The sequence below is a fragment of the Brienomyrus brachyistius genome, chromosome 2 (assembly GCF_023856365.1).
Source record: "Brienomyrus brachyistius isolate T26 chromosome 2, BBRACH_0.4, whole genome shotgun sequence".
Classification (NCBI taxonomy): Eukaryota; Metazoa; Chordata; class Actinopteri; order Osteoglossiformes; family Mormyridae; genus Brienomyrus; species Brienomyrus brachyistius.
In genome coordinates, this window is record NC_064534.1 from 40,733,527 (window position 1) to 40,754,447 (window position 20,921).

Below are 20,921 nucleotides of genomic sequence, written 5' to 3' on the forward strand. Positions count from 1 at the left end.
TGTTAATGATAAAGAGACAGCTTTTTACACACAGTTTTAAACAAAGTACTGATATTATTCCTCTTCAACTGACCGCTTTGTTTTCTATGCAAAAACCACTTCGCCACAGAAGACTCGATATTATTGGCATAGCAAGTTCTGCTCTTCTCCTTTCAAAACTTGCTAAAAGCTGTATTTAATAGAACAGATTGGCCGGGGTAATTCACACCCTTCAATGCCAGCTTAATGTTTAGGTTAGTGGGAGTCACAGAGGAATTAGGGATGGAAACTTCTTTGCTGGTGGTAGAAGCGGTCTGGTGAATTTTTAGAGAGAAGAGGCCGTCGATGTTTGAATGTAGAAAATTGTTCTGGCTGCAGCCTGCAGTATGGACTTGTTGGTGTGTGTAGCTCCCAGTGTTCTGACAGCGCGACGTTTTGGGGAAGCATGTGATTCAGCAGCTACCAGTGGGCTTCGTGCGGCAGAGATTTTGTGGCTGTTAGCGGAGTTGATAACAGAGGGTCGTTAAGAGAAGCCTGCATGCAGTAGGCAAAGGAGTAATGTTTGCCGGCGGGGGACGTGCGGCGATTAACCTGTGCGGTAGTGAAAAGGAGTTAAAAAGAAGGAAGTGTGCGGATGCGGAAAGAATGGAATAATTGTGGTAGGCTGCCGGCTGAGTAGTTTGGTGAATGTTTGGTGTGGGTCCGGCGCTGCCGATTGGATGGTGGGGCTGCAGTGTGAGTCAGATAAAAAAAAAAAAAAAAGAACATTAGTAGGATCCAATGGGACCAACTGGCATGTATAGAGGCGTGTAATGCAAAAGGGCTGTTTTTGGTAGCATCTCTCGCTTACGGCCATACCACCCTGAACACGCCCGATCTCGTCTAATCTCGGAAGCTAAGCAGGGTAGGGTCTGGTTAGTCCTTGGATGGGAGACCACCTGGGAATACCAGGTGCTGTAAGCTTTTCTCACTTTTACTTTATACAGGGGGCGCTCCACTTCACGATTAATTTAAATCTATCACTCCCCTTCCATTTTACTATTTTATATATATATATATATTTTTCTCTCATTCATAAAGGTAGCTTTTACACACCGTTTTACTCTAAATACTTCCTGGTAATTCAAGGTGCTCTAAGCTGTTCGTGCCTTTATTCCACCAGGGCGCGATCTTCTCACAAACTTGAAGACTGTCACTCCCCATTCACGTTTTACAACTTATTGTTAATGATAAAGAGACAGCTTTTTACACACAGTTTTAAACAAAGTACTGATATTATTCCTCTTCAACTGACCGCTTTGTTTTCTATGCAAAAACCACTTCGCCACAGAAGACTCGATATTATTGGCATAGCAAGTTCTGCTCTTCTCCTTTCAAAACTTGCTAAAAGCTGTATTTAAAAGAACAGATTGGCCGGGGTAATTCACACCCTTCAATGCCAGCTTAATGTTTAGGTTAGTGGGAGTCACAGAGGAATTAGGGATGGAAACTTCTTTGCTGGTGGTAGAAGCGGTCTGGTGAATTTTTAGAGAGAAGAGGCCGTCGATGTTTGAATGTAGAAAATTGTTCTGGCTGCAGACTGCAGTATGGACTTGTTGGTGTGTGTAGCTCCCAGTGTTCTGACAGCGCGACGTTTTGGGGAAGCATGTGACTCAGCAGCTTCCAGTGGGCTTCGTGCGGCGGAGATTTTGTGGCTGTTAGCGGAGTTGATAACAGAGGGTCGTTAAGAGAAGCCTGCATGCAGTAGGCAAAGGAGTAATGTTTGCCGGCGGGGGACGTGCGGCGATTAACCTGTGCGGTAGTGAAAAAGAGTTAAAAAGAAGGAAGTGTGCGGATGCGGAAAGAATGGAATAATTGTGGTATGCTGCTGGCTGAGTAGTTTGGTGAATGTTTGGTGTGGGTCCGGCGCTGCCGATTGGATGGTGGGGCTGCAGTGTGAGTCAGATAAAAAAAAAAAAAAGAACATTAGTAGGATCCAATGGGACCAACTGGCATGTATAGAGGCGTGTAATGCAAAAGGGCTGTTTTTGGTAGCGTCTCTCGCTTATGGCCATACCACCCTGAACACGCCCGATCTCATCCGATCTCGTAAGCTAAGCAGGGTAGGGTCTGGTTAGTACTTGGATGGGAGACCTCCTGGGAATACCAGGTGCTGTAAGCTTTTCTCACTTTTACTTTATACAGGGGGCGCTCCACTTCACGATTAATTTAAATCTATCACTCCCCTTCCATTTTACTATTTTATATATATATATATATTTTTCTCTCATTCATAAAGGTAGCTTTTACACACCGTTTTACTCTAAATACTTCCTGGTAATTCAAGGTGCTCTAAGCTGTTCGTGCCTTTATTCCACCAGGGCGCGATCTTCTCACAAACTTGAAGACTGTCACTCCCCATTCACGTTTTACAACTTATTGTTAATGATAAAGAGACAGCTTTTTACACACAGTTTTAAACAAAGTACTGATATTATTCCTCTTCAACTGACCGCTTTGTTTTCTATGCAAAAACCACTTCGCCACAGAAGACTCGATATTATTGGCATAGCAAGTTCTGCTCTTCTCCTTTCAAAACTTGCTAAAAGCTGTATTTAAAAGAACAGATTGGCCGGGGTAATTCACACCCTTCAATGCCAGCTTAATGTTTAGGTTAGTGGGAGTCACAGAGGAATTAGGGATGGAAACTTCTTTGCTGGTGGTAGAAGCGGTCTGGTGAATTTTTAGAGAGAAGAGGCCGTCGATGTTTGAATGTAGAAAATTGTTCTGGCTGCAGCCTGCAGTATGGACTTGTTGGTGTGTGTAGCTCCCAGTGTTCTGACAGCGTGACGTTTTGGGGAAGCATGTGACTCAGCAGCTTCCAGTGGGCTTCGTGCGGCAGAGATTTTGTGGCTGTTAGCGGAGTTGATAACAGAGGGTCGTTAAGAGAAGCCTGCATGCAGTAGGCAAAGGAGTAATGTTTGCCGGCGGGGGACGTGCGGCGATTAACCTGTGCGGTAGTGAAAAGGAGTTAAAAAGAAGGAAGTGTGCGGATGCGGAAAGAATGGAATAATTGTGGGAGGCTGCTGGCTGAGTAGTTTGGTGAATGTTTGGTGTGGGTCCGGCGCTGCCGATTGGATGGTGGGGCTGCAGTGTGAGTCAGATAAAAAAAAAAAAAAGAACATTAGTAGGATCCAATGGGACCAACTGGCATGTATAGAGGCGTGTAATGCAAAAGGGCTGTTTTTGGTAGCATCTCTCGCTTACGGCCATACCACCCTGAACACGCCTGATCTCGTCTGATCTCGGAAGCTAAGCAGGGTAGGGTCTGGTTAGTACTTGGATGGGAGACCACCTGGGAATACCAGGTGCTGTAAGCTTTTCTCACTTTTACTTTATACAGGGGGCGCTCCACTTCACGATTAATTTAAATCTATCACTCCCCTTCCATTTTACTATTTTATATATATATATTTTTTTTCTCTCATTCATAAAGGCAGCTTTTAGAAACCGTTTTACTCTAAATACTTCCTGGTAATTCTAGGTGCTGTAAGCTGTTCGTGCCTTTATTCCACCAGGGCGCGATCTTCTCACAAACTTGAAGACTATCACTCCCCATTCACATTTTACAACTTATTGTTAATGATAAAGAGACAGCTTTTTACACACAGTTTTAAACAAAGTACTGATATTATTCCTCTTCAACTGACCGCTTTGTTTTCTATGCAAAAACCACTTCGCCACAGAAGACTCGATATTATTGGCATAGCAAGTTCTGCTCTTCTCCTTTCAAAACTTGCTAAAAGCTGTATTTAAAAGAACAGATTGGCCGGGGTAATTCACACCCTTCAATGCCAGCTTAATGTTTAGGTTAGTGGGAGTCACAGAGGAATTAGGGATGGAAACTTCTTTGCTGGTGGTAGAAGCGGTCTGGTGAATTTTTAGAGAGAAGAGGCCGTCGATGTTTGAATGTAGAAAATTGTTCTGGTTGCAGCCTGCAGTATGGACTTGTTGGTGTGTGTAGCTCCCAGTGTTCTGACAGCGCAACGTTTTGGGGAAGCATGTGATTCAGCAGCTACCAGTGGGCTTCGTGCGGCGGAGATTTTGTGGCTGTTAGCGGAGTTGATAACAGAGGGTCGTTAAGAGAAGCCTGCATGCAGTAGGCAAAGGAGTAATGTTTGCCGGCGGGGGACGTGCGGCGATTAACCTGTGCGGTAGTGAAAAGGAGTTAAAAAGAAGGAAGTGTGCGGATGCGGAAAGAATGGAATAATTGTGGTAGGCTGCTGGCTGAGTAGTTTGGTGAATGTTTGGTGTGGGTCCGGCGCTGCCGATTGGATGGTGGGGCTGCAGTGTGAGTCAGATAAAAAAAAAAAAAAGAACATTAGTAGGATCCAATGGGACCAACTGGCATGTATAGAGGCGTGTAATGCAAAAGGGCTGTTTTTGGTAGCATCTCTCGCTTACGGCCATACCACCCTGAACACGCCCGATCTCGTCTAATCTCGGAAGCTAAGCAGGGTAGGGTCTGGTTAGTACTTGGATGGGAGACCACCTGGGAATACCAGGTGCTGTAAGCTTTTCTCACTTTTACTTTATACAGGGGGCGCTCCACTTCACGATTAATTTAAATCTATCACTCCCCATCCATTTTACTATTTTATATATATATATTTTTTTTTTTTCTCTCATTCATAAAGGCAGCTTTTAGAAACCGTTTTACTCTAAATACTTCCTGGTAATTCTAGCTGCTGTAAGCTGTTCGTGCCTTTATTCCACCAGGGCGCGATCTTCTCACAAACTTGAAGACTGTCACTCCCCATTCACGTTTTACAACTTATTGTTAATGATAAAGAGACAGCTTTTTACACACAGTTTTAAACAAAGTACTGATATTATTCCTCTTCAACTGACCGCTTTGTTTTCTGTGCAAAAACCACTTCGCCACAGAAGACTCGATATTATTGGCATAGCAAGTTCTGCTCTTCTCCTTTCAAAACTTGCTAAAAGCTGTATTTAAAAGAACAGATTGGCCGGGGTAATTCACACCCTTCAATGCCAGCTTAATGTTTAGGTTAGTGGGAATCACAGAGGAATTAGGGATGGAAACTTCTTTGCTGGTGGTAGAAGCGGTCTGGTGAATTTTTAGAGAGAAGAGGCCGTCGATGTTTGAATGTAGAAAATTGTTCTGGCTGCAGCCTGCAGTATGGACTTGTTGGTGTGTGTAGCTCCCAGTGTTCTGACAGCGCGACGTTTTGGGGAAGCATGTGATTCAGCAGCTACCAGTGGGCTTCGTGCGGCAGAGATTTTGTGGCTGTTAGCGGAGTTGATAACAGAGGGTCGTTAAGAGAAGCCTGCATGCAGTAGGCAAAGGAGTAATGTTTGCCGGCGGGGGACGTGCGGCGATTAACCTGTGCGGTAGTGAAAAGAAGTTAAAAAGAAGGAAGAGTGCGGATGCGGAAAGAATGGAATAATTGTGGTAGGCTGCCGGCTGAGTAGTTTGGTGAATGTTTGGTGTGGGTCCGGCGCTGCCGATTGGATGGTGGTGCTGCAGTGTGAGTCAGATTAAAAATAAAAAAAAAACCAGGAGTAGGATCCAATGGGACTAACTGGCATGTATAGACGCGTGTAATGCAAAAGGGCTGTTTTTGGTCGCGTCTCTCGCTTATGGCCATACCACCCTGAACACGCCCGATCTCATCCGATCTCGGAAGCCAAGCAGGGTAGGGTCTGGTTAGTACTTGGATGGGAGACCTCCTGGGAATACCAGGTGCTGTAAGCTTTTCTCACTTTTACTTTATACAGGGGGCGCTCCACTTCACGATTAATTTAAATCTATCACTCCCCTTCCATTTTACTATTTTATATATATATATATATATTTTTCTCTCATTCATAAAGGCAGCTTTTACACACCGTTTTACTCTAAATACTGCCTGGTAATTATAGCTGCTGTAAGCTGTTCGTGCCTTTATTCCACCAGGGCGCGATCTTCTCACAAACTTGAAGACTGTCACTCCCCATTCACGTTTTACAACTTATTGTTAATAATAAAGAGACAGCTTTTTACACACAGTTTTAAACAAAGTACTAATATAATTCCTCTTCAACTCACCGCTTTGTTTTCTATGCAAAAACCACTTCGCCACAGAATATTCGATATTATTGGCATATTATCTGCTCTTCTCCTCCTTTCAAAACTTGCTAAAAGCTGTATTTAAAAGAGCAGGTTGGCCGGGGTAATTTACACACTTCAATGCCAGCTTAATGTTTAGGTTAGTGGGAATCACAGAAGAATTAGGGATGGAAACTTCTTTGCTGGTGGTAGAAGCGGTCTGGTGAATTTTTAGAGAGAAGAGGCCGTCGATGTTTGAATGTAGAAAATTGTTCTGGCTGCAGCCTGCAGTATGGACTTGTTGGCGTGTGTAGCTCCCAGTGCTCTGACAGCGCGACGTTTTGGAGAAGCATGTGATTCAACAGCTACCAGTGGGCTTCGTGCGGCGGAGATTTTGTGGCTGTTAGCGGAGTTGATAACAGAGGGTCGTTAAGAGAAGCCTGCATGCAGTAGGCAAAGGAGTAATGTTTGCCGACGGGGGACGTGCGGCGATTAACCTGTGCGGTAGTGAAAAGGAGTTAAAAATAAGGAAGTGTGCGGATGCGGAAAGAATGGAATAATTGTGGTAGGCTGCCGGCTGAGTAGTTTGGTGAATGTTTGGTGTGGGTCCGGCGCTGCCGATTGGATGGTGGTGCTGCAGTGTGATTCAGATAAAAAAAAAAAAAAAAACCAGGAGTAGGATCCAATGGGACTAACTGGCATGTATAGACGCGTGTAATGCAAAAGGGCTGTTTTTGGTCGCGTCTCTCGCTTATGGCCATACCACCCTGAACACGCCCGATCTCATCCGATCTCGGAAGCCAAGCAGGGTAGGGTCTGGTTAGTACTTGGATGGGAGACCTCCTGGGAATACCAGGTGCTGTAAGCTTTTCTCACTTTTACTTTAAACGGGGGGCGCTCCACTTAACGATTAATTTAAATCTATCACTCCCCTTCCATTTTACTATTTTATATATATATATATTTTTTCTCTCATTCATAAAGGCAGCTTTTAGAAACCGTTTTACTCTAAATACTTCCTGGTAATTCTAGGTGCTGTAAGCTGTTCGTGCCTTTATTCCACCAGGGCGCGATCTTCTCACAAACTTGAAGACTGTCACTCCCCATTCACGTTTTACAACTTATTGTTAATGATAAAGAGACAGCTTTTTACACACAGTTTTAAACAAAGTACTGATATTATTCCTCTTCAACTGACCGCTTTGTTTTCTATGCAAAAACCACTTCGCCACAGAAGACTCGATATTATTGGCATAGCAAGTTCTGCTCTTCTCCTTTCAAAACTTGCTAAAAGCTGTATTTAAAAGAACAGATTGGCCGGGGTAATTCACACCCTTCAATGCCAGCTTAATGTTTAGGTTAGTGGGAATCACAGAGGAATTAGGGATGGAAACTTCTTTGCTGGTGGTAGAAGCGGTCTGGTGAATTTTTAGAGAGAAGAGGCCGTCGATGTTTGAATGTAGAAAATTGTTCTGGCTGCAGCCTGCAGTATGGACTTGTTGGTGTGTGTAGCTCCCAGTGTTCTGACAGCGCGACGTTTTGGGGAAGCATGTGATTCAGCAGCTACCAGTGGGCTTCGTGCGGCGGAGATTTTGTGGCTGTTAGCGGAGTTGATAACAGAGGGTCGTTAAGAGAAGCCTGCATGCAGTAGGCAAAGGAGTAATGTTTGCCGGCGGGGGACGTGCGGCGATTAACCTGTGCAGTAGTGAAAAGAAGTTAAAAAGAAGGAAGTGTGCGGATGCGGAAAGAATGGAATAATTGTGGTAGGTTGCCGGCTGAGTAGTTTGGTGAATGTTTGGTGTGGGTCCGGCGCTGCCGATTGGATGGTGGTGCTGCAGTGTGAGTCAGATTAAAAATAAAAAAAAAACCAGGAGTAGGATCCAATGGGACTAACTGGCATGTATAGACGCGTGTAATGCAAAAGGGCTGTTTTTGGTCGCGTCTCTCGCTTATGGCCATACCACCCTGAACACGCCCGATCTCATCCGATCTCGGAAGCCAAGCAGGGTAGGGTCTGGTTAGTACTTGGATGGGAGACCTCCTGGGAATACCAGGTGCTGTAAGCTTTTCTCACTTTTACTTTATACAGGGGGCGCTCCACTTCAGGATTAATTTAAATCTATCACTCCCCTTCCATTTTACTATTTTATATATATATATATATATATTTTTCTCTCATTCATAAAGGCAGCTTTTACACACCGTTTTACTCTAAATACTTCCTGGTAATTCAAGGTGCTCTAAGCTGTTCGTGCCTTTATTCCACCAGGGCGCGATTTTCTCACAAACTTGAAGACTGTCACTCCCCATTCACGTTTTACAACTTATTGTTAATGATAAAGAGACAGCTTTTTACACACAGTTTTAAACAAAGTACTGATATTATTCCTCTTCAACTGACCGCTTTGTTTTCTATGCAAAAACCACTTCGCCACAGAAGACTCGATATTATTGGCATAGCAAGTTCTGCTCTTCTCCTTTCAAAACTTGCTAAAAGCTGTATTTAAAAGAACAGATTGGCCGGGGTAATTCACACCCTTCAATGCCAGCTTAATGTTTAGGTTAGTGGGAGTCACAGAGGAATTAGGGATGGAAACTTCTTTGCTGGTGGTAGAAGCGGTCTGGTGAATTTTTAGAGAGAAGAAGCCGTCGATGTTTGAATGTAGAAAATTGTTCTGGCTGCAGCCTGCAGTATGGACTTGTTGGTGTGTGTAGCTCCCAGTGTTCTGACAGCGCGACGTTTTGGGGAAGCATGTGATTCAGCAGCTACCAGTGGGCTTCGTGCGGCGGAGATTTTGTGGCTGTTAGCGGAGTTGATAACAGAGGGTCGTTAAGAGAAGCCTGCATGCAGTAGGCAAAGGAGTAATGTTTGCCGGCGGGGGACGTGCGGCGATTAACCTGTGCGGTAGTGAAAAGGAGTTAAAAAGAAGGAAGTGTGCGGATGCGGAAAGAATGGAATAATTGTGGTAGGCTGCTGGCTGAGTAGTTTGGTGAATGTTTGGTGTGGGTCCGGCGCTGCCGATTGGATGGTGGGGCTGCAGTGTGAGTCAGATAAAAAAAAAAAAAAAGAACATTAGTAGGATCCAATGGGACTAACTGGCATGTATAGACGCGTGTAATGCAAAAGGGCTGTTTTTGGTCGCATCTCTCGCTTATGGCCATACCACCCTGAACACGCCCGATCTCATCCGATCTCGGAAGCCAAGCAGGGTAGGGTCTGGTTAGTACTTGGATGGGAGACCTCCTGGGAATACCAGGTGCTGTAAGCTTATCTCACTTTTACTTTATACAGGGGGCGCTCCACTTCACGATTAATTTAAATCTATCACTCCCCTTCCATTTTACTATTTTATATATATATATTTTTTTTTTCTCTCATTCATAAAGGCAGCTTTTAGAAACCGTTTTACTCTAAATACTTCCTGGTAATTCTAGGTGCTGTAAGCTGTTCGTGCCTTTATTCCACCAGGGCGCGATCTTCTCACAAACTTGAAGACTGTCACTCCCCATTCACGTTTTACAACTTATTGTTAATGATAAAGAGACAGCTTTTTACACACAGTTTTAAACAAAGTACTGATATTATTCCTCTTCAACTGACCGCTTTGTTTTCTATGCAAAAACCACTTCGCCACAGAAGACTCGATATTATTGGCATAGCAAGTTCTGCTCTTCTCCTTTCAAAACTTGCTAAAAGCTGTATTTAAAAGAACAGATTGGCCGGGGTAATTCACACCCTTCAATGCCAGCTTAATGTTCAGGTTAGTGGGAATCACAGAGGAATTAGGGATGGAAACTTCTTTGCTGGTGGTAGAAGCGGTCTGGTGAATTTTTAGAGAGAAGAGGCCGTCGATGTTTGAATGTAGAAAATTGTTCTGGCAGCAGCCTGCAGTATGGACTTGTTGGTGTGTGTAGCTCCCAGTGTTCTGACAGCGCGACGTTTTGGGGAAGCATGTGATTCAGCAGCTACCAGTGGGCTTCGTGCGGCGGAGATTTTGTGGCTGTTAGCGGAGTTGATAACAGAGGGTCGTTAAGAGAAGCCTGCATGCAGTAGGCAAAGGAGTAATGTTTGCCGGCGGGGGACGTGCGGCGATTAACCTGTGCGGTAGTGAAAAGAAGTTAAAAAGAAGGAAGTGTGCGGATGCGGAAAGAATGGAATAATTGTGGTAGGCTGCCGGCTGAGTAGTTTGGTGAATGTTTGGTGTGGGTCCGGCGCTGCCGATTGGATGGTGGTGCTGCAGTGTGAGTCAGATTAAAAAAAAAAAAAAAACCAGGAGTAGGATCCAATGGGACTAACTGGCATGTATAGACGCGTGTAATGCAAAAGGGCTGTTTTTGGTCGCGTCTCTCGCTTATGGCCATACCACCCTGAACACGCCCGATCTCATCCGATCTCGGAAGCCAAGCAGGGTAGGGTCTGGTTAGTACTTGGATGGGAGACCTCCTGGGAATACCAGGTGCTGTAAGCTTTTCTCACTTATACTTTATACAGGGGGCGCTCCACTTCACGATTAATTTAAATCTATCACTCCCCTTCCATTTTACTATTTTATATATATATATATATATATATTTTTCTCTCATTCATAAAGGTAGCTTTTACACACCGTTTTACTCTAAATACTTCCTGGTAATTCAAGGTGCTCTAAGCTGTTCGTGCTTTTATTCCACCAGGGCGCGATCTTCTCACAAACTTGAAGACTGTCACTCCCCATTCACGTTTTACAACTTATTGTTAATGATAAAGAGACAGCTTTTTACACACAGTTTTAAACAAAGTACTGATATTATTCCTCTTCAACTGACCGCTTTGTTTTCTATGCAAAAACCACTTTGCCACAGAAGACTCGATATTATTGGCATAGCAAGTTCTGCTCTTCTCCTTTCAAAACTTGCTAAAAGCTGTATTTAAAAGAACAGATTGGCCGGGGTAATTCACACCCTTCAATGCCAGCTTAATGTTTAGGTTAGTGGGAGTCACAGAGGAATTAGGGATGGAAACTTCGTTGCTGGTGGTAGAAGCGGTCTGGTGAATTTTTAGAGAGAAGAGGCCGTCGATGTTTGAATGTAGAAAATTGTTCTGGCTGCAGCCTGCAGTATGGACTTGTTGGTGTGTGTAGCTCCCAGTGTTCTGACAGCGCGACGTTTTGGGGAAGCATGTGATTCAGCAGCTACCAGTGGGCTTCGTGCGGCGGAGATTTTGTGGCTGTTAGCGGAGTTGATAACAGAGGGTCGTTAAGAGAAGCCTGCATGCAGTAGGCAAAGGAGTAATGTTTGCCGGCGGGGGACGTGCGGCGATTAACCTGTGCGGTAGTGAAAAGGAGTTAAAAAGAAGGAAGTGTGCGGATGCGGAAAGAATGGAATAATTGTGGTAGGCTGCTGGCTGAGTAGTTTGGTGAATGTTTGGTGTGGGTCCGGCGCTGCCGATTGGATGGTGGGGCTGCAGTGTGAGTCAGATAAAAAAAAAAAAAAGAACATTAGTAGGATCCAATGGGACCAACTGGCATGTATAGAGGCGTGTAATGCAAAAGGGCTGTTTTTGGTAGCGTCTCTCGCTTATGGCCATACCACCCTGAACACGCCCGATCTCATCCGATCTCGTAAGCTAAGCAGGGTAGGGTCTGGTTAGTACTTGGATGGGATACCTCCTGGGAATACCAGGTGCTGTAAGCTTTTCTCACTTTTACTTTATACAGGGGGCGCTCCACTTCAGGATTAATTTAAATCTATCACTCCCCTTCCATTTTACTATTTTATATATATATATATTTTTCTCTCATTCATAAAGGTAGCTTTTACACACCGTTTTACTCTAAATACTTCCTGGTAATTCAAGGTGCTCTAAGCTGTTCGTGCCTTTATTCCACCAGGGCGCGATCTTCTCACAAACTTGAAGACTGTCACTCCCCATTCACGTTTTACAACTTATTGTTAATGATAAAGAGACAGCTTTTTACACACAGTTTTAAACAAAGTACTGATATTATTCCTCTTCAACTGACCGCTTTGTTTTCTATGCAAAAACCACTTCGCCACAGAAGACTCGATATTATTGGCATAGCAAGTTCTGCTCTTCTCCTTTCAAAACTTGCTAAAAGCTGTATTTAAAAGAACAGATTGGCCGGGGTAATTCACACCCTTCAATGCCAGCTTAATGTTTAGGTTAGTGGGAGTCACAGAGGAATTAGGGATGGAAACTTCTTTGCTGGTGGTAGAAGCGGTCTGGTGAATTTTTAGAGAGAAGAGGCCGTCGATGTTTGAATGTAGAAAATTGTTCTGGCTGCAGCCTGCAGTATGGACTTGTTGGTGTGTGTAGCTCCCAGTGTTCTGACAGCGCAACGTTTTGGGGAAGCATGTGATTCAGCAGCTACCAGTGGGCTTCGTGCGACGGAGATTTTGTGGCTGTTAGCGGAGTTGATAACAGAGGGTCGTTAAGAGAAGCCTGCATGCAGTAGGCAAAGGAGTAATGTTTGCCGGCGGGGGACGTGCGGCGATTAACCTGTGCGGTAGTGAAAAGAAGTTAAAAAGAAGGAAGTGTGCGGATGCGGAAAGAATGGAATAATTGTGGTAGGCTGCCGGCTGAGTAGTTTGGTGAATGTTTGGTGTGGGTCCGGCGCTGCCGATTGGATGGTGGTGCTGCAGTGTGAGTCAGATTAAAAATAAAAAAAAAACCAGGAGTAGGATCCAATGGGACTAACTGGCATGTATAGACGCGTGTAATGCAAAAGGGCTGTTTTTGGTCGCGTCTCTCGCTTATGGCCATACCACCCTGAACACGCCCGATCTCATCCGATCTCGGAAGCCAAGCAGGGTAGGGTCTGGTTAGTACTTGGATGGGAGACCTCCTGGGAATACCAGGTGCTGTAAGCTTTTCTCACTTATACTTTATACAGGGGGCGCTCCACTTCACGATTAATTTAAATCTATCACTCCCCTTCCATTTTACTATTTTATATATATATATATATATATATTTTTCTCTCATTCATAAAGGTAGCTTTTACACACCGTTTTACTCTAAATACTTCCTGGTAATTCAAGGTGCTCTAAGCTGTTCGTGCTTTTATTCCACCAGGGCGCGATCTTCTCACAAACTTGAAGACTGTCACTCCCCATTCACGTTTTACAACTTATTGTTAATGATAAAGAGACAGCTTTTTACACACAGTTTTAAACAAAGTACTGATATTATTCCTCTTCAACTGACCGCTTTGTTTTCTATGCAAAAACCACTTCGCCACAGAAGACTCGATATTATTGGCATAGCAAGTTCTGCTCTTCTCCTTTCAAAACTTGCTAAAAGCTGTATTTAAAAGAACAGATTGGCCGGGGTAATTCACACCCTTCAATGCCAGCTTAATGTTTAGGTTAGTGGGAGTCACAGAGGAATTAGGGATGGAAACTTCGTTGCTGGTGGTAGAAGCGGTCTGGTGAATTTTTAGAGAGAAGAGGCCGTCGATGTTTGAATGTAGAAAATTGTTCTGGCTGCAGCCTGCAGTATGGACTTGTTGGTGTGTGTAGCTCCCAGTGTTCTGACAGCGCGACGTTTTGGGGAAGCATGTGATTCAGCAGCTACCAGTGGGCTTCGTGCGGCGGAGATTTTGTGGCTGTTAGCGGAGTTGATAACAGAGGGTCGTTAAGAGAAGCCTGCATGCAGTAGGCAAAGGAGTAATGTTTGCCGGCGGGGGACGTGCGGCGATTAACCTGTGCGGTAGTGAAAAGGAGTTAAAAAGAAGGAAGTGTGCGGATGCGGAAAGAATGGAATAATTGTGGTAGGCTGCTGGCTGAGTAGTTTGGTGAATGTTTGGTGTGGGTCCGGCGCTGCCGATTGGATGGTGGGGCTGCAGTGTGAGTCAGATAAAAAAAAAAAAAAGAACATTAGTAGGATCCAATGGGACCAACTGGCATGTATAGAGGCGTGTAATGCAAAAGGGCTGTTTTTGGTAGCGTCTCTCGCTTATGGCCATACCACCCTGAACACGCCCGATCTCATCCGATCTCGTAAGCTAAGCAGGGTAGGGTCTGGTTAGTACTTGGATGGGATACCTCCTGGGAATACCAGGTGCTGTAAGCTTTTCTCACTTTTACTTTATACAGGGGGCGCTCCACTTCAGGATTAATTTAAATCTATCACTCCCCTTCCATTTTACTATTTTATATATATATATATTTTTCTCTCATTCATAAAGGTAGCTTTTACACACCGTTTTACTCTAAATACTTCCTGGTAATTCAAGGTGCTCTAAGCTGTTCGTGCCTTTATTCCACCAGGGCGCGATCTTCTCACAAACTTGAAGACTGTCACTCCCCATTCACGTTTTACAACTTATTGTTAATGATAAAGAGACAGCTTTTTACACACAGTTTTAAACAAAGTACTGATATTATTCCTCTTCAACTGACCGCTTTGTTTTCTATGCAAAAACCACTTCGCCACAGAAGACTCGATATTATTGGCATAGCAAGTTCTGCTCTTCTCCTTTCAAAACTTGCTAAAAGCTGTATTTAAAAGAACAGATTGGCCGGGGTAATTCACACCCTTCAATGCCAGCTTAATGTTTAGGTTAGTGGGAGTCACAGAGGAATTAGGGATGGAAACTTCTTTGCTGGTGGTAGAAGCGGTCTGGTGAATTTTTAGAGAGAAGAGGCCGTCGATGTTTGAATGTAGAAAATTGTTCTGGCTGCAGCCTGCAGTATGGACTTGTTGGTGTGTGTAGCTCCCAGTGTTCTGACAGCGCAACGTTTTGGGGAAGCATGTGATTCAGCAGCTACCAGTGGGCTTCGTGCGGCGGAGATTTTGTGGCTGTTAGCGGAGTTGATAACAGAGGGTCGTTAAGAGAAGCCTGCATGCAATAGGCAAAGGAGTAATGTTTGCCGGCGGGGGACGTGCGGCGATTAACCTGTGCGGTAGTGAAAAGGAGTTAAAAAGAAGGAAGTGTGCGGATGCGGAAAGAATGGAATAATTGTGGTAGGCTGCTGGCTGAGTAGTTTGGTGAATGTTTGGTGTGGGTCCGGCGCTGCCGATTGGATGGTGGGGCTGCAGTGTGAGTCAGATAAAAAAAAAAAAAAGAACATTAGTAGTATCCAATGGGACTAACTGGCATGTATAGATGCGTGTAATGCAAAAGGGCTGTTTTTGGTCGCATCTCTCGCTTATGGCCATACCACCCTGAACACGCCCGATCTCATCCGATCTCTCGAAGCCAAGCAGGGTAGGGTCTGGTTAGTACTTGGATGGGAGACCTCCTGGGAATACCAGGTGCTGTAAGCTTATCTCACTTTTACTTTATACAGGGGGCGCTCCACTTCACGATTAATTTAAATCTATCACTCCCCTTCCATTTTACTATTTTATATATATATTTTTTTTTTTTCTCTCATTCATGAAGGCAGCTTTTACACACGTTTTACTCTAAATACTGCCTGGTAATTCTAGGTGCTGTAAGCTGTTCGTGCCTTTATTCCACCAGGGCGCGATCTTCTCACAAACTTGAAGACTGTCACTCCCCATTCACGTTTTACAACTTATTGTTAATGATAAAGAGACAGCTTTTTACACACAGTTTTAAACAAAGTACTGATATAATTCCTCTTCAACTCACCGCTTTGTTTTCTATGCAAAAACCACTTCGCCACAGAAGACTCGATGTTATTGGCAAAGCAAGGTCTGCTCTTCTCCTCCCTTCAAAACTTGCTAAAAGCTTTATTTAAAAGAGCAGGTTGGCCGGGGTAATTCACACCCTTCAATGCCAGATTAATGTTTAGGATAGTGGGAATCACAGAGGTATTAGGGATGGAAACTTCTTTGCTGGTGGTAGAAGCGGTCTGGTGAATTTTTAGAGAGAAGAGGCCGTCGATGTTTCAATGTAGAAAATTGTTCTGGATGCAGCCTGCAGTATGGACTTGTTGGTGTGTGTAGCTCCCAGTGTTCTGACAGCGTGACGTTTTGGGGAAGCATGTGATTCAACAGCTACCAGTGGGCTTCGTGCGGCAGAGATTTTGTGGCTGTTAGCGGAGTTGATAACACAGGGTTGTTAAGAGAAGCCTGCATGAGGTAGGCAAAGGAGTAATGTTTGCCGGCGGGGGACGTGCGGCGATTAACCTGTGCGGTAGTGAAAAGGAGTTAAAGAGAAGGAAGTGTGCGGATGCGGAAAGAATGGAATAATTGTGGTAGGCTGCCGGCTGAGTAGTTTGGTGAATGTTTGGTGTGGTTCCGGCACTGCCGATTGGATGGTGGGGCTGCAGTGTGAGTCAGATAAAAAAAAAAAAAAAAACAGGAGTAGGATCCAATGGGACTAACTGGCATGTATAGACGCGTGTAATGCAAAAGGGCTATTTTTGGTAGCGTCTCTCACTTACGGCCATACCACCCTGAACGCGCCCGATTTCGTCTGATCTTGGAAGCTAAGCAGGCTAGGGTCTGGTTAGTACTTGAATGGGAGACCGTCTGGGAATACCAGGTGCTGTAAGCTTTTCTCACTTTTACTTTATACAGGGGGCGCTCCACTTCACGATTAATTTAAATGTATCACTCCCCTTCCATTTTACTATTTTATATATTTCTTTTTTCTCTCATTCATAAAGGCAGCTTTTACACACCGTTTTACTCTAAATACTGCCTGGTAATTATAGCTGCTGTAAGCTGTTCGTGCCTTTATTCCACCAGGGCGCGATCTTCTCACAAACTTGAAGACTGTCACTCCCCATTCACGTTTTACAACTTATTGTTAATAATAAAGAGACAGCTTTTTACACACAGTTTTAAACAAAGTACTAATATAATTCCTCTTCAACTCACCGCTTTGTTTTCTATGCAAAAACCACTTCGCCACAGAATATTCGATATTATTGGCATATTATCTGCTCTTCTCCTCCTTTCAAAACTTGCTAAAAGCTGTATTTAAAAGAGCAGGTTGGCCGGGGTAATTTACACACTTCAATGCCAGCTTAATGTTTAGGTTAGTGGGAATCACAGAAGAATTAGGGATGGAAACTTCTTTGCTGGTGGTAGAAGCGGTCTGGTGAATTTTTAGAGAGAAGAGGCTGTCGATGTTTGAATGTAGAAAATTGTTCTGGCTGCAGCCTGCAGTATGGACTTGTTGGTGTGTGTAGCTCCCAGTGCTCTGACAGCGCGACGTTTTGGAGAAGCATGTGATTCAACAGCTACCAGTGGGCTTCGTGCGGCAGAGATTTTGTGGCTGTTAGCGGAGTTGATAACAGAGGGTTGTTAAGAGAATCCTGCAAGAGGTAGGCAAAGGAGTAATGTTTGCCGGCGGGGGACGTGCAGCGATTAACCTGTGAGGTAGTGAAAAGGAGTTAAAGAGAAGGAAGTGTGCGGATGCGGAAAGAATGGAATAATTGTGGTAGGCTGCTGGCTGAGTAGTTTGGTGAATGTTTGGTGTGGGTCCGGCGCTGCCGATTGGATGGTGGGGCTGCAGTGTGAGTCAGATAAAAAAAAAAAAAAGAACATTAGTAGGATCCAATGGGACTAACTGGCATGTATAGACGCGTGTAATGCAAAAGGGCTGTTTTTGGTCGCATCTCTCGCTTATGGCCATACCACCCTGAACACGCCCGATCTCATCCGATCTCGGAAGCCAAGCAGGGTAGGGTCTGGTTAGTACTTGGATGGGAGACCTCCTGGGAATACCAGGTGCTGTAAGCTTATCTCACTTTTACTTTATACAGGGGGCGCTCCACTTCACGATTAATTTAAATCTATCACTCCCCTTCCATTTTATTATTTTATATATATATATATTTTTTTTCTCTCATTCATAAAGGCAGCTTTTACACACGTTTTACTCTAAATACTGCCTGGTAATTCTAGGTGCTGTAAGCTGTTCGTGCCTTTATTCCACCAGGGCGCGATCTTCTCACAAACTTGAAGACTGTCACTCCCCATTCACGTTTTACAACTTATTGTTAATGATAAAGAGACAGCTTTTTACACACAGTTTTAAACAAAGTACTGATATAATTCCTCTTCAACTCACCGCTTTGTTTTCTATGCAAAAACCACTTCGCCACAGAAGACTCGATATGATTGGCAAAGCAAGGTCTGCTCTTCTCCTCCCTTCAAAACTTGCTAAAAGCTTTATTTAAAAGAGCAGGTTGGCCGGGGTAATTCACACCCTTCAATGCCAGATTAATGTTTAGGTTAGTGGGAATCACAGAGGTATTAGGGATGGAAACTTCTTTGCTGGTGGTAGAAGCGGTCTGGTGAATTTTTAGAGAGAAGAGGCCGTCGATGTTTCAATGTAGAAAATTGTTCTGGATGCAGCCTGCAGTATGGACTTGTTGGTGTGTGTAGCTCCCAGTGTTCTGACAGCGCGACGTTTTGGGGAAGCATGTGATTCAACAGCTACCAGTGGGCTTCGTGCGGCAGAGATTTTGTGGCTGTTAGCGGAGTTGATAACACAGGGTTGTTAAGAGAAGCCTGCATGAGGTAGGCAAAGGAGTAATGTTTGCCGGCGGGGGACGTGCGGCGATTAACCTGTGCGGTAGTGAAAAGGAGTTAAAGAGAAGGAAGTGTGCGGATGCGGAAAGAATGGAATAATTGTGGTAAGCTGCCGGCTGAGTAGTTTGGTGAATGTTTGGTGTGGTTCCGGCACTGCCGATTGGATGGTGGGGCTGCAGTGTGAGTCAGATAAAAAAAAAAAAAAAAACAGGAGTAGGATCCAATGGGACTAACTGGCATGTATAGACGCGTGTAATGCAAAAGGGCTATTTTTGGTAGCGTCTCTCACTTACGGCCATACCACCCTGAACGCGCCCGATCTCGTCTGATCTTGGAAGCTAAGCAGGCTAGGGTCTGGTTAGTACTTGAATGGGAGACCACCTTGGAATACCAGGTGCTGTAAGCTTTTCTCACTTTTACTTTATACAGGGGGCGCTCCACTTCACGATTAATTTAAATGTATCACTCCCCTTCCATTTTACTATTTTATATATTTCTTTTTTCTCTCATTCATAAAGGCAGCTTTTACACACCGTTTTACTCTAAATACTGCCTGGTAATTATAGCTGCTGTAAGCTGTTCGTGCCTTTATTCCACCAGGGCGCGATCTTCTCACAAACTTGAAGACTGTCACTCCCCATTCACGTTTTACAACTTATTGTTAATAATAAAGAGACAGCTTTTTACACACAGTTTTAAACAAAGTACTAATATAATTCCTCTTCAACTCACCGCTTTGTTTTCTATGCAAAAACCACTTCGCCACAGAATATTCGATATTATTGGCATATTATCTGCTCTTCTCCTCCTTTCAAAACTTGCTAAAAGCTGTATTTAAAAGAGCAGGTTGGCCGGGGTAATTTACACACTTCAATGCCAGCTTAATGTTTAGGTTAGTGGGAATCACAGAAGAATTAGGGATGGAAACTTCTTTGCTGGTGGTAGAAGCGGTCTGGTGAATTTTTAGAGAGAAGAGGCTGTCGATGTTTGAATGTAGAAAATTGTTCTGGCTGCAGCCTGCAGTATGGACTTGTTGGTGTGTGTAGCTCCCAGTGCTCTGACAGCGCGACGTTTTGGAGAAGCATGTGATTCAACAGCTACCAGTGGGCTTCGTGCGGCAGAGATTTTGTGGCTGTTAGCGGAGTTGATAACAGAGGGTTGTTAAGAGAATCCTGCAAGAGGTAGGCAAAGGAGTAATGTTTGCCGGCGGGGGACGTGCAGCGATTAACCTGTGAGGTAGTGAAAAGGAGTTAAAGAGAAGGAAGTGTGCGGATGCGGAAAGAATGGAATAATTGTGGTAGGCTGCTGGCTGAGTAGTTTGGTGAATGTTTGGTGTGGGTCCGACGCTGCCGATTGGATGGTGGGGCTGCAGTGTGAGTCAGATAAAAAAAAAAAAAAGAACATTAGTAGGATCCAATGGGACTAACTGGCATGTATAGACGCGTGTAATGCAAAAGGGCTGTTTTTGGTCGCATCTCTCGCTTATGGCCATACCACCCTGAACACGCCCGATCTCATCCGATCTCGGAAGCCAAGCAGGGTAGGGTCTGGTTAGTACTTGGATGGGAGACCTCCTGGGAATACCAGGTGCTGTAAGCTTATCTCACTTTTACTTTATACAGGGGGCGCTCCACTTCACGATTAATTTAAATCTATCACTCCCCTTCCATTTTACTATTTTATATATATATATATTTTTTTTCTCTCATTCATAAAGGCAGCTTTTACACACGTTTTACTCTAAATACTGCCTGGTAATTCTAGGTGCTGTAAGCTGTTCGTGCCTTTATTCCACCAGGGCGCGATCTTCTCACAAACTTGAAGACTGTCACTCCCCATTCACGTTTTACAACTTATTGTTAATGATAAAGAGACAGCTTTTTACACACAGTTTTAAACAAAGTACTGATATAATTCCTCTTCAACTCACCGCTTTGTTTTCTATGCAAAAACCACTTCGCCACAGAAGACTCGATATGATTGGCAAAGCAAGGTCTGCTCTTCTCCTCCCTTCAAAACTTGCTAAAAGCTTTATTTAAAAGAGCAGGTTGGCCGGGGTAATTCACACCCTTCAATGCCAGATTAATGTTTAGGTTAGTGGGAATAACAGAGGTATTAGGGATGGAAACTTCTTTGCTGGTGGTAGAAGCGGTCTGGTGAATTTTTAGAGAGAAGAGGCCGTCGATGTTTCAATGTAGAAAATTGTTCTGGATGCAGCCTGCAGTATGGACTTGTTGGTGTGTGTAGCTCCCAGTGTTCTGACAGCGCGACGTTTTGGGGAAGCATGTGATTCAACAGCTACCAGTGGGCTTCGTGCGGCAGAGATTTTGTGGCTGTTAGCGGAGTTGATAACACAGGGTTGTTAAGAGAAGCCTGCATGAGGTAGGCAAA

The 20,921-nt window shown here is 44.3% G+C and overlaps 17 non-coding genes across 17 annotated transcripts; all 17 read left to right on the top strand.

Moving 5' to 3' along the window:
* The first annotated feature begins 823 nt into the window (after positions 1 to 823).
* On the top strand, positions 824 to 942 carry LOC125736143 (5S ribosomal RNA). Its single transcript, XR_007395426.1, has one exon. It is a non-coding gene; the product is annotated as a 5S ribosomal RNA (ribosomal RNA).
* Positions 943 to 2,021: 1,079 nt separating this feature from the next.
* On the top strand, positions 2,022 to 2,140 carry LOC125733777 (5S ribosomal RNA). The gene has a single exon (XR_007393114.1). It is a non-coding gene; the product is annotated as a 5S ribosomal RNA (ribosomal RNA).
* A 1,079-nt stretch (positions 2,141 to 3,219) lies between these two features.
* LOC125733221 (5S ribosomal RNA) lies at positions 3,220 to 3,338 on the top strand. Its single transcript, XR_007392573.1, has one exon. It is a non-coding gene; the product is annotated as a 5S ribosomal RNA (ribosomal RNA).
* Positions 3,339 to 4,416: 1,078 nt separating this feature from the next.
* On the top strand, positions 4,417 to 4,535 carry LOC125734149 (5S ribosomal RNA). The gene has a single exon (XR_007393473.1). It is a non-coding gene; the product is annotated as a 5S ribosomal RNA (ribosomal RNA).
* Positions 4,536 to 5,618: 1,083 nt separating this feature from the next.
* LOC125732679 (5S ribosomal RNA) lies at positions 5,619 to 5,737 on the top strand. Its single transcript, XR_007392052.1, has one exon. It is a non-coding gene; the product is annotated as a 5S ribosomal RNA (ribosomal RNA).
* Positions 5,738 to 6,819: 1,082 nt separating this feature from the next.
* LOC125732680 (5S ribosomal RNA) lies at positions 6,820 to 6,938 on the top strand. The gene has a single exon (XR_007392053.1). It is a non-coding gene; the product is annotated as a 5S ribosomal RNA (ribosomal RNA).
* Positions 6,939 to 8,017: 1,079 nt separating this feature from the next.
* LOC125732681 (5S ribosomal RNA) lies at positions 8,018 to 8,136 on the top strand. Its single transcript, XR_007392054.1, has one exon. It is a non-coding gene; the product is annotated as a 5S ribosomal RNA (ribosomal RNA).
* Positions 8,137 to 9,220: 1,084 nt separating this feature from the next.
* LOC125732682 (5S ribosomal RNA) lies at positions 9,221 to 9,339 on the top strand. Its single transcript, XR_007392055.1, has one exon. It is a non-coding gene; the product is annotated as a 5S ribosomal RNA (ribosomal RNA).
* A 1,081-nt stretch (positions 9,340 to 10,420) lies between these two features.
* LOC125732683 (5S ribosomal RNA) lies at positions 10,421 to 10,539 on the top strand. The gene has a single exon (XR_007392056.1). It is a non-coding gene; the product is annotated as a 5S ribosomal RNA (ribosomal RNA).
* Positions 10,540 to 11,624: 1,085 nt separating this feature from the next.
* Positions 11,625 to 11,743, top strand: LOC125734664 (5S ribosomal RNA). The gene has a single exon (XR_007393967.1). It is a non-coding gene; the product is annotated as a 5S ribosomal RNA (ribosomal RNA).
* A 1,078-nt stretch (positions 11,744 to 12,821) lies between these two features.
* Positions 12,822 to 12,940, top strand: LOC125732684 (5S ribosomal RNA). Its single transcript, XR_007392057.1, has one exon. It is a non-coding gene; the product is annotated as a 5S ribosomal RNA (ribosomal RNA).
* A 1,085-nt stretch (positions 12,941 to 14,025) lies between these two features.
* On the top strand, positions 14,026 to 14,144 carry LOC125734665 (5S ribosomal RNA). Its single transcript, XR_007393968.1, has one exon. It is a non-coding gene; the product is annotated as a 5S ribosomal RNA (ribosomal RNA).
* Positions 14,145 to 15,221: 1,077 nt separating this feature from the next.
* LOC125737242 (5S ribosomal RNA) lies at positions 15,222 to 15,341 on the top strand. Its single transcript, XR_007396509.1, has one exon. It is a non-coding gene; the product is annotated as a 5S ribosomal RNA (ribosomal RNA).
* Positions 15,342 to 16,423: 1,082 nt separating this feature from the next.
* Positions 16,424 to 16,542, top strand: LOC125731124 (5S ribosomal RNA). The gene has a single exon (XR_007391410.1). It is a non-coding gene; the product is annotated as a 5S ribosomal RNA (ribosomal RNA).
* A 1,074-nt stretch (positions 16,543 to 17,616) lies between these two features.
* On the top strand, positions 17,617 to 17,735 carry LOC125732685 (5S ribosomal RNA). The gene has a single exon (XR_007392058.1). It is a non-coding gene; the product is annotated as a 5S ribosomal RNA (ribosomal RNA).
* A 1,082-nt stretch (positions 17,736 to 18,817) lies between these two features.
* LOC125730884 (5S ribosomal RNA) lies at positions 18,818 to 18,936 on the top strand. The gene has a single exon (XR_007391177.1). It is a non-coding gene; the product is annotated as a 5S ribosomal RNA (ribosomal RNA).
* A 1,074-nt stretch (positions 18,937 to 20,010) lies between these two features.
* Positions 20,011 to 20,129, top strand: LOC125732686 (5S ribosomal RNA). Its single transcript, XR_007392059.1, has one exon. It is a non-coding gene; the product is annotated as a 5S ribosomal RNA (ribosomal RNA).
* Positions 20,130 to 20,921: the final 792 nt, after the last annotated feature.